The 10,908-nt window shown below is 40.6% G+C and overlaps 1 long non-coding RNA gene across 1 annotated transcript; it reads left to right on the forward strand.

The window, feature by feature from the left end:
* The first annotated feature begins 3,502 nt into the window (after nt 1–3,502).
* Nucleotides 3,503–9,893, forward strand: LOC113086351 (uncharacterized). Its single transcript, XR_003284773.1, has 4 exons — nt 3,503–3,946; nt 4,033–4,095; nt 5,043–5,086; nt 5,683–9,893. It is a non-coding gene; the product is annotated as an uncharacterized LOC113086351 (long non-coding RNA).
* The last annotated feature ends 1,015 nt before the right edge of the window (nt 9,894–10,908 follow it).

A 10,908-nucleotide genomic window follows, 5' to 3' on the forward strand; every position in this document is an offset into this window, starting at 1 on the left:
AAAGGGGAATATGTTGAGAGATTGTCTTTTGTCCATGTTAAGTTACCGTAGTTTGGATAGGCTAACCACTAGAGGGCAATGTATGATTATTATTGATGGAGTCCAACGGATGGCTTAGTGCTCTGTGTTGTAGTAAAATAAAGAACGCTCTTGAATAAATAGAACGAGCCTTGTCTTACCTAATAACATGACACTAATAAAAATAAAAATGGGGAAATAGGGCATCCCTGTCTAATGCCTCTTTGGATACCAGAGAAACACTACTTGAGATATTATTATAGAGTGTGTGCATCATATTTGTAAAAGTTGGGCCAAAACCAAAATGATTAATAGCTTGATACATGAAATTGTGCTATACTGTATCGAAAGCCTTATAAAAATCTAAAAACAAAATAAGAGCTTCCTCATTTACCAAATCTGAATAATCTAAAAGGTCTAAGACCTAAGATCTATTTCTTCCTTTCATAAATCCAGACTGTGTGATAGATATGATTTCCTCCAAGCATGGTTTTAACCTATTGGCATATAGAGATGCTGACAATTTGTAATCCAAGTTAAGCAGTGTGGTTGGGCACCAGTTATCTAAATACAAAACATCTTTATTTGGTTTTGGAATTAGAGTAATTACTCTGTTTCATAGATTTTGTAAATTCTCCATTTGCTGCACACTCATTGAACACACTCAAAATAAACCCACTAATTTCCTCCCCAAAACATCTGTAAAACTCAAACGGTAAACCATCAGGTCCTGGGCTTTTGTTAAAAGGTGTTTTTTTTTTATGATATCATCTTATTCTTTCAATGACATCTCCTCTTCACAAAGGTTTTTGCTATTTATACTTATACTAGGAGTGAAAGGTTGTAACTTGTTAAAAAATAAATCACTTGAGACAGGATTAAAAGATGATGTATATAATTTTTGGTAAAAGTCTGAAACAAATTTTGAAATTATTTTGTCATCTGATATAAGAGTGTTATCAATATACAAAGAGGAATTTTTTTTTAAGTTTGGCTCATTTTTTTTCCAAATTGAAAAAGTATGGAGAGTTTTTTTCTCCGGCTTCTAGCCATTTGGCCCTAGATCTAATAAAGGCCCCTTTAGCCTTTTCTATATAAAATGAAACTAATTTTTCTCTTAATAGATATAAACTTTCTTTCTCTGCATCATTTGGATTGGCAAGACAAGTAATGCGGTTAATCTCTTTCAATATAAAATCTAATTGTAATCCTTTTGACTTCAAAAGTTCTTTACTAAATTTTATAGAGAACATTCGACACTCATATTTAAACAATTCTCAGTTTAATGTATGAGAAATATTAGTATTTTTTTTTAAAGGAATCAATTATGCCTTTAATACACAAACAATAATTGGAATTATGTAATAAAGAGATATTCAATTTCCAATACCCTGGTTTCCTAAATAAGTTATAATTTAGGTCAGAAATTTCTAACTCAGTAACTGCATGATCATTTAAAGGTGCATTGGAAATAGAATATGATTTAACAGAAGAAATCAGATTATCAGATATTAACCAAAAATCAATTAGTGATTTGTATGTCAAATCAGATTTAAACCAAGTGAAGGAAGAGGAAGAGTCATTATGTAAGAATCTATGAATATCTACCAAAGAGAGACTGGAACATATATCACTAATTATTTTGTTATCAGTAGTAGTGCCATATTTTTGGAGGAAATCTATCATAACATAAATCAGCAGCCTCATTAAAGTCCCCGCCCATAATTAGTGATGTAGATGGGAATTTGGTTTTGAAAGAAATTAATTTGGAGGTTAAATCTGTAAAGAGACAAGTATTAAGACTGGATCTGTTAAAGCCATAGACATTTGCTAGAATAACAATGCTTTCCCCAAACTGGATAACAATAATTAACCATCTGCCTTCATCTGATCAATGTGATTCAAGTACAGTGTAATTAAAGTGCTGATTAAATAAAATCATAACCCCAACAGAATTATTGGAACCATGACAGTAGATAATTTTACTCCCCCACTGATTGGACCAGAAACTTTCTTCTTTCACAACTGAATGCGTTTCTTGTATCTTCGATTGTGGACTCTTGGTGGGAGTATCAGGTAACGTTGAAAGAGCAGTTTTATCTACCTGCACAGGTGGCATCGTGTAATCATGCACACGTTTTACTGCTAAAGCGTCTTCCATATGTTGCGATTAGGAAAATAAATTTTATGACGAGACCGAATTGTTATAACCGATAGAAAGAGCAGTCACTTTCTTAAATATCGCGAATCATTTGGGTCAGTTCGGGAGTTCGTAGCGGGTTTCGCAAATCATTTGAATCAGTTCGGAAGATCGTAGCGGGTTCGCGAATCATTTGAGTCAGTTTGGGGATCGCTAATCATTTGAATCAGTTCGGGAGTTCGGAGTGGGATCGCAAATCACGAAAGATTCGAGCTCGTAAATTTTCAAATTGGCCATAACCTTTAATTCGTTGCTGCCAACTGGGGTGGCAGCAGGGGTGGCAAGGCTTTCTTTTAGGGTGGCATTTGCCACCCCGGTAGATCCGCCCCTAATGTATAAGGAGAACTGTTCAAAACAGGATGTACAGAGACAGGTAAATCCCAGTAGACCTTCCATTCCTCCACTCACACATGTCCTTGAGTTTCTGGACGGGTTTGAAACCGCACACAGGGTGAAGTCCGTTTCTCATTCAGGGCTCAAATTGAAAATGAACTGTCGATTGCAGCCGCTGATGCTGGGCTAGAGCCATCTGACCATGAAGATTCGGCTGAGCCCTCACCACAAGATTTTACTAGATTTCCCACCAGGACACGATACACCAGGTCTTCCGTCCTTATCATTCTCGATGGCAGTGTGGTGAAGGGATACTCAGAGAACATCTTTAGGTTGAGAAAGTGATTGGGGTGCATTTATGTCTACAAAATGTAGTCCCTTATCCAGGGCATGCAAGTTGTCCTCATCCCTCATGGCAAGGGCTTACATGCCTTACAATTGACAAGCCACTTCTGTCCTGCAAGCCATGGCCATTCTGCAGGGCTCAACTCAGAAGTCAAACCACAATCAGTTCCAGCGGTCTATGAAGGTTATGGTGCAGGCTCTGAGTCGGACGATGCCCACACAAGTGGTCCAGGAGTGCCACCTATGGCTCGACCTGATGGGGATGTGGGATGCTGGGAAAGTATGTTTAGTGCTGGCTTAATCGTCAACACTGATGAGGATTTCGCAAAGCAGGAAGGTGGCACCACCAGCTTATCCACAGGGCAGGCTACTAATAAACCCCACAAGGCTTCGAAGTGGACCTGAGACAGGGGACCTAGGGAAGAAGGAGAGCCTGCTCACCTGCTCATCCCAGACTTAAGCTTGAGCCTCACTCCTGGCAAGGGGGATTGGAGGAGAATGTTATCATCAGCCAAACAGCATCTGGTGGATGGCTACCTATGGTCAGCAAAAGGCCAATTCCCTTGATTCCCTTGTCACATGGCACAAACATCTGCACCAGAACCTGATCAGATATACGACTGTATCTCACGTTCTGATGTACCATGTCTGTTGTATGGATCATGCATGACATGACAAGATACAACAAACTTAAGCTTCTTTAACCATCACTGGCTTCCTTAACAGCAGACCAAAGGAACAAGATAAGAGCAATGCACCACTGTTACATTTTGATTTAGTTTTAGTAATAGTCTTTTGACTAAAATGCCATTTTGTTTTAGTCATATTTTAGTAGTGTGGCCAGAGGTATAAATACAACGTATTTTCAACGGGTGTTAAAACAGTGTATGGCCCCTTTAAGAGATCACCGATCTCTGCTCGCGAGATTTCCTGTTTGGCATGTGCGTGAACAGAACAGCCATTTCGTGATGATTCGAGTGTAGCAGCCGAGTGCTGTGTCGTCGTGTTGGCAACGGGGAGATTTATTTTGAAGTTTTGCTGTCTTCCTGGGTAAATATCACTGTAAAACCTTTCTTTTATATCCGTGAAAACAGAGACCTATTTTGTGCGAACGTTTGAAGTGTAATTTGTTGTAGATGAGATCGGATGGAGTGTGATCCACGTGAACCTCGTGTCTGGTGATAGTGGAAACTTCCAGTGTAAGTTCAGAATTTGTCTACTCTTGTATTAGTATTTGGAACTGTACAAACACTATTAGTGCTGTTAAAACTCTTGTTTTAATGTTTAACAATGTGTGTTTTTGTGACAAAGGTGATTATTGTGAGTGCAAAGATGAGATGACTTTATTAATGTGTTTCTTTGATCTCTTCTTTGTACCATAGCACTACCGTATTCTTTACTTTATCAGTAGTTCATTTTTTTGACCATTTTGTATGAGGATTTTGGTGATATTTATTTGTGTTCTTAAAGACAAAGTCCAAATCACCTGATGAAGCAGTAGATATTTTTGGTAATACTCACTCCAGAGTAAATTATTTGGGAGTGCGAGTCTTGTGCTGGTTTTCAACCAGTGTTCATCTGCTGGAAATCTAAGATTTTGTTTTTTTTGTTACATTGGAATGGGTGAAACATCACATTTATTTTTATTTATTTCTTTAATGTCTTCAGTGTCATTACACTGTGTAATTCTTGGAGTGACAATTTGTATTTAGTAATTTTTCTTAATTCTATTTTTTGGAATTTTATTTACTTTTATTTATTTATTTTTGCTCCGCTGTGTTTCCGCCGACCACTGTAACTTCTTTTAAAGGAAACAAACAGCAGTCAGATAATACCCCAATATAAACAAATTAATCTGTTGCAGTGTGTTTCTTTTCCTGACCACCTGGTTACAGTAGTATGAATTTTTTTTTTATTCCTGTTTTACAGTAGTCAAATAAAATCTAATGGGTTTAGTTAAACTGCCTCCAAAGTGCATGCAGGACGCTCCATCTTTGCAGGAGTTCTGATTGTGACACCAGAGGTTCCTGATTAGCGCTCTGTGAATAACAACAGTGTGAGAAGAGAGCTGACGAGAGGACAATCCTGCCAGGATAGGAGGAGCCAGAATTGATCATTTTTGTTTTTATGTTTTACATCATAATAGAAGAGATGGTGATGTACCTCAGGCTTAGCCAAGACCAAGGCCAGGTAAGTTACACTGGTTTGCTGCGTCCTTTGTCGGATTACAATTGAATTGGCTTTGGAATGGCTTGGAGCTTACTTGAATAATGTTAGGCTGATTGATATCTTACAAAGGTGCAATTTTATATAGTTTATTGTCTTGACCATGGTGATCATATGTAGACAGATTAGCAAAAATTAAACTGTGAATAAAAAAAAAAAGACAAACAAATAAAAAAAAAAATAATACAAATACATTCATTAAATATTCTCAAACCATCCTGACAAATTATTTTTTTCAGAACAATACTGTATATACCTTTACTTTTACTCTCAGTACATTCACTATATTAGAGTATGCAAGATAATTCATTTACTTAAAGGATAGTTCAGCCAAAAATGTAATTTCTGTCATTATTTACTCACCCTTAAGTTATTCCAGGTTTGGAATTTCCATTTTTGGGTGAACTATCCCTTTAGCTAAGGGTTTAAATGAGTAGTTTTTTCCCCAATGCAATTAGTAGTTACTAAAAGTAGTTTACTAAAGTACCTCAGTATTTATTTTACTAATAACATTGTAATAGCTCTAAACAATTTCAATTTTCTTTCTTTCCCTAAATCAGACATGCCCCCTGTGCTGCAGGATAGAGCTGAATGTGCCTGCGCTGGACCGGTGACAGGTTTGGGGCTGAGCAGCGAGGCCCTGACAGAGCTGCTGCATCTTCTGAGAAGTGAACATCAACAGTGATGTGAACACAATCCAGACCCTGGTGTTTCTCTTCTGTCTGTACATCACACAGAGTGGTCTCCAGAGTGTTTGACATGTGCCTCATTCCACTGTCCACCGCATTATCCTCTGAGTGTCTGAGGAGCAGCTGGACATTCACCAAGAGATTGACCTCCTGAAGACCCCAGAACACATGGAGACAGGGCTCAAAAAGTGATGTTTTTCTGATGTTAAATCCAAGCTTACTACTCTTTTATTTACACATGTGAATATGCAAATTAAAAAAATTACAGAAAGTACTCAGGCTTATAAAATAAAATAAACTACAGAAATTAGGTTGTTTCACTGACAATGCAACATTTAAAAATAGATCATAAGTTATGACTTTAACTATGGATCTATGAGACCGAATGATGACCGTCACCAAGGTCTTACCTTGAATGACGCCATTCCTCCAGCTCTCCTCGAGACCTAATGTAAACAATGTCAGGTGACTGACCCCTAGTGGTTGGTTCCCTATAAAACATCCGGATGAACCGAACACTTCCTCTTGCCTGGAACGCCTCAGTTCATCCCGAGTGACAAGAAATGGTGACGGTCATCATTCGGTCTCATAGATCCATAGTTATAGTCATAACTTACGATCTTTGAGACCGAATGATGACCGTCACCAAGGTCTTACCTTGGATGACTAATGCCATCAAGGTCACGAGGGAATGTAAGCCTCTCCTTCTTTACATCCCTGCTTAGCGGCCGAGAGCAGAATTGTGGACCCAAGTGTAACTGGGTCCGCCACATTGACCCTGTAATACCGGGCAAAGGTACAAGGTGAGCTCCATGATGCCGTTGCACATATGTCCGTTAGTGCCACCCCCTTCAGTGCGGCCCAGGATGTGGCCAGACTCCTGGTAGAATGAGCTACCAGGTTCCCTGGGACTGATAAGCTCTGACTGGAGTATGTGTGTGCAGTAGTGTCTACTATCCAATGGGATAGGCACTGTTTCGAGGCTGGTTTTATCGAAACACAAAAACAACTGAGTGTGTAAATGTTGTAACGACTGTGTCCGCTCAATGTATGTGCGAAGTGCTCGAACTGGACATAAGGTAGCAAGATCAAGTTTTGTACAAGAGAGATCAGGATCAGGTTGAAACGCTGCAAGTTCGATTACTTGATTGATCGTGCAAGTATTAAGAACTTTAGGCAGGAAAGACGGGTTCGGCCAAAGAGAGACCCCTGAATAGTTTGCCTTCCATCTCAGACAGTCTTCACTTACTGCTAAAGAATGTAACTCACACACTCTCTTTGCTGAACAGATAGCAAGAAGAAAAACTGTTTTCCACGTCAGTGATTTAAGATCTGCCTGGGCCAATGGTTCAAATGGGGCTCTAGTCAATGACTGTAGGACCATGTGAAGATCCCAGGATGGTGATCTCAGCCTTTTGCCTGGATAGAGGCGACGTGCACCATTGAGAAATTGAGTAACCAACATGTGTTTACCAACTGATAAACCTTCCACAATACTGTGGAAATGGGAAATAGCCGCCACATAAACTCGTACTGTGTTGACTTTTTTTCCTGAGTCTAAAAGTGACTGAAGAATGCATTAAATGGAATCGAGACCCCAATTCATGGGGTCTAAGTTTTTGTCCTGACACCAGTTAGAGAACACACGCCAATTACTCGAGTAGTTATCCCAAGTGGAAGGTGCTTTAGCATTGTTTATGGTTTTCCTTACTGCCTCCTCTAGCTGACAAGAGAGGGGCTCAGTAGGGGCCAAACCCAGAGTTGTAATGTGGCTGGGTTTGGGTGCCAGATCTGTCCCTCCACTTGAGAGAGAAGGTCTGTTCTGGTTGGTAGTGGCCATGGATGGCCCTGTACCAGACATAGGAGAAGTGGGAACCAATGTCTCTTTGGCCAATTCGGGGCGATCAGTAAGATCTTGCAACATCCCAGATCCACCCTTTTGAGCACATGAGGAATCAATGGTAGGGGAGGAAAAGCGTATAATAAACCTCCCGGCCACTCGTGAGACAGTGCATCCAGTCCCAAAGGCCCTCCTTGGCCACTCAGAGAGAACCACATCTTGCAATGGGTTGTCTCGGCTGATGCAAACAGGTCGGTGTGGGCTCTCCCAAACCGGGTCCAAATGAGATGCACCACCTCCGGGTGTAATTGCCATTCCCCCGGGAGAGGTCCAGTTCGGGAGAGGAGATCGGCTGCGCGGTTCACTTTACTCTCAGCTCCTGCACATTGATGTGTTCCATAGTCCATGGGAACATCCATGAGCCTCTGACTGATCTTTCTTGCCAGACAGCCCCCCAACCTTTCAGAGAAGCATCGGTTGTCACCACCATTCTCCTCGCTGGTATATTCCCCAGAGGAACACCTTGACCCAACCTGCTGCTGCTTATCCATGGACGCAGAGCCTGAACACATTTCTGTGTGACTTTCAACTTCACTCGCCTGTGTAATTTTGGGTGGAGTTGAAATTTGTTGATCCACCATTGCAATGGTCATGCTTTGAGCAGTCCCAGAGGCACTACCTTTATGGCTGCCGATATCATCCCCAGTAATCTTTGGAACTGTGCCAACTCCATTCGCTTGCCTAAGCGGAAAGATAGTGCCAGGGCAGATAACCTTGCTACCCTCTGTGGGGACAGATATGCTGTCATTGTTAAGGTGTTCAAAACTAACCCTACAAATACGGTTTCTTGCCGTGGTTTGACATTGCTTTTTTTGAGATTCATGCGGAACCCAAGCTCTTGTACATGGTTGATAACAGCCTCTGTATCTCTTAGAACCTTGTGACGGCTTGGTGCACAGATTAGCCAGTCGTCCAGTTATGGGAGGATCTTTATACCCACTGCCTGAAGAAGGTAAAGAACGGCTGACACCACCCTGGTAAATACACGGGGAGAGAGGGAAAGGCCAAAGGGAAGGACCTCAAATTGATATGCTTGGCCTTGAAAAGCAAAGCGAAGGAACTTCCTGTGATCTGGATGAATGGACACATGAAAGTATGCATCTTTGAGGTCTAGTGTTGTAAACCACTCGTTTGGCTCTATAACCTCCAAGATTTGGGCGGTGGTCAGCATCTTGAATGGCAACACTTTTATGTATGCATTCAGACGTCTTAGGTCTAAAATGGGTCGGAGACCACCATCTTTTTTGGGCACAAGGAAATAGTTCGAATAAAACCCAGTGTGCTGTTCGCAGGGTTGTAGCTGTGTAATTGCCTTCTTCCCAAGAAGGGTTGTTATTTCTTTGGATAAAATTTCTGCCTGGACTGCGTCTTTGACCACAGTTAAGTGAATCCCTGAAAACAAAGGAGGTCGTTGCCGGAACTGGATTCTGTATCCGCTTTTTATCATAGCGAGTACCCAACGATCTGAGATTTTCCTCTCCCAGCTGTCCAGGCATAGCTGGGAGCAGATTCCGGCAGCTCTTCCAGGATTGCTACGCAGTTCCCCCATAGGGGGATTTCACTGAGCCGCTGCGAACCGTGGAGACAGTGTGATAACTAAATTCCTTGATTCCAAAATTTTTTATTTATTTATTTATTTTTTATGCAACACCTATCTATGCGCGAATGCACAGATAAAGACAGGTGACCGATTCCCCTCTGCTGCGAACAGCAGATCACCAGGTAAACAAATAAACCTCCTTTCAACTGATGTGAATATAGAGCAAAAAGTTACTCACCACATCCATACGCTTCTTAAGCGTCGGAATACAATCCCTGAAAATATAGAAGAAAATATAGAAGAAAAAGGAAAAAAATACCGCAATCCTCAGGGGCACCAGGCGCCTGCACTATAGTGACGGATTGAATGGGTACAGATTTCCAAATAACAGCGTATACACGCGGATTTCCTACAAACCGGTCTCTAGAGAGGCGAGAAAGGCAAAGAGGAAGTGTTCGGTTAACGGACACTGTGATGAAGCTCTTATGTGTTTGCAGTACACAAGCCACGGACGGTTAATACTGATGACTTCACTGTGATGTAACCGTCTCTCTTTCTCTCTCTCTTACTCTCTCTCTTTCTCTCTCTTTCTCTCTCTCTCTCTCTCTCTCTCTCTCACACACACACACACAATGCGTAAAACTCCACATTTGAACAGTCAATAGCAAATACTTAAACTAATAAGAAAACATACTTACAGTAGCTGATTCAGAAATGCCAGATTGTCATAGCAAAGTCAGAATTACCTCCTCTCTTAGGTTCACTAAACAGTCGTCCATAAAATGCGTTGCTGTTCTGTTATTATAATCTTAAAGATTCCTAAATGCATCTACTTTCAGAAGACCAAATAAAGTGCTTTTTCTTTCTCCTAGATACACACAGCATCTCTCTGACATGACTGCTTCAACACTAACTGTGTTACTGAAACCACATGAACATTTCTCTTTGCATGAACATTTGGATGCCATTACGCAAATATTCCCACATCGTGATGTAGACATGTGGGGGCGTGTTTGAAGGAGTCTTAACTCTCATAAAGAATATCTCTGGTTTTGAGACTTTAGTCTTTACAACTTCAGGGATCTTATCTATGTACAATCAGCTTGTAACACTTCTAAGAGAAAGGAAAACTTGAAATCGCATCATATGACCCCTTTAACCCCTTTAAAACAGTCCCTTTATTCCCTCATTGATCTCCTGTGTTCTTCTCTCTTCTGTCTCTCCTCCCTGAGCAACTCCACCAGCTTCCAGTCACTCCCTCACCTGTTTCAGGACACATGCAATCCTAAGAAAGAGCAAATAAACCATGCCTGTTAACAACAGCAGCACAATGAATTCCAGCAAAAATGTGTCTATTAACTTGCTTAGTTTGTATTTTTATAAGACTTTCCCCAGCAGGCAAATTTTCTCCAGAATGGTTCTAAAACAAGAGAAACTGGAAACACTTAATGAGAAATATAAAGACCAGTTTGCAATATTAACATTAGAAAATTCGACAGCAGTCGAAGTTCTGAAGCTTGGTTAAAACATTTGTAGACATATCTTGAATGACAGCACTACAAAAACACAACAAAGGGAAAGACTATGGCCTTATATAGTGGTAGTCTTATTGTTTGTGGTCTTTGAGTAAAAAAAAATGCCCAATAACAATTTCACT

Source organism: Carassius auratus, chromosome 5 (genome assembly GCF_003368295.1).
Source record: "Carassius auratus strain Wakin chromosome 5, ASM336829v1, whole genome shotgun sequence".
Taxonomy (NCBI): domain Eukaryota; kingdom Metazoa; phylum Chordata; class Actinopteri; order Cypriniformes; family Cyprinidae; genus Carassius; species Carassius auratus.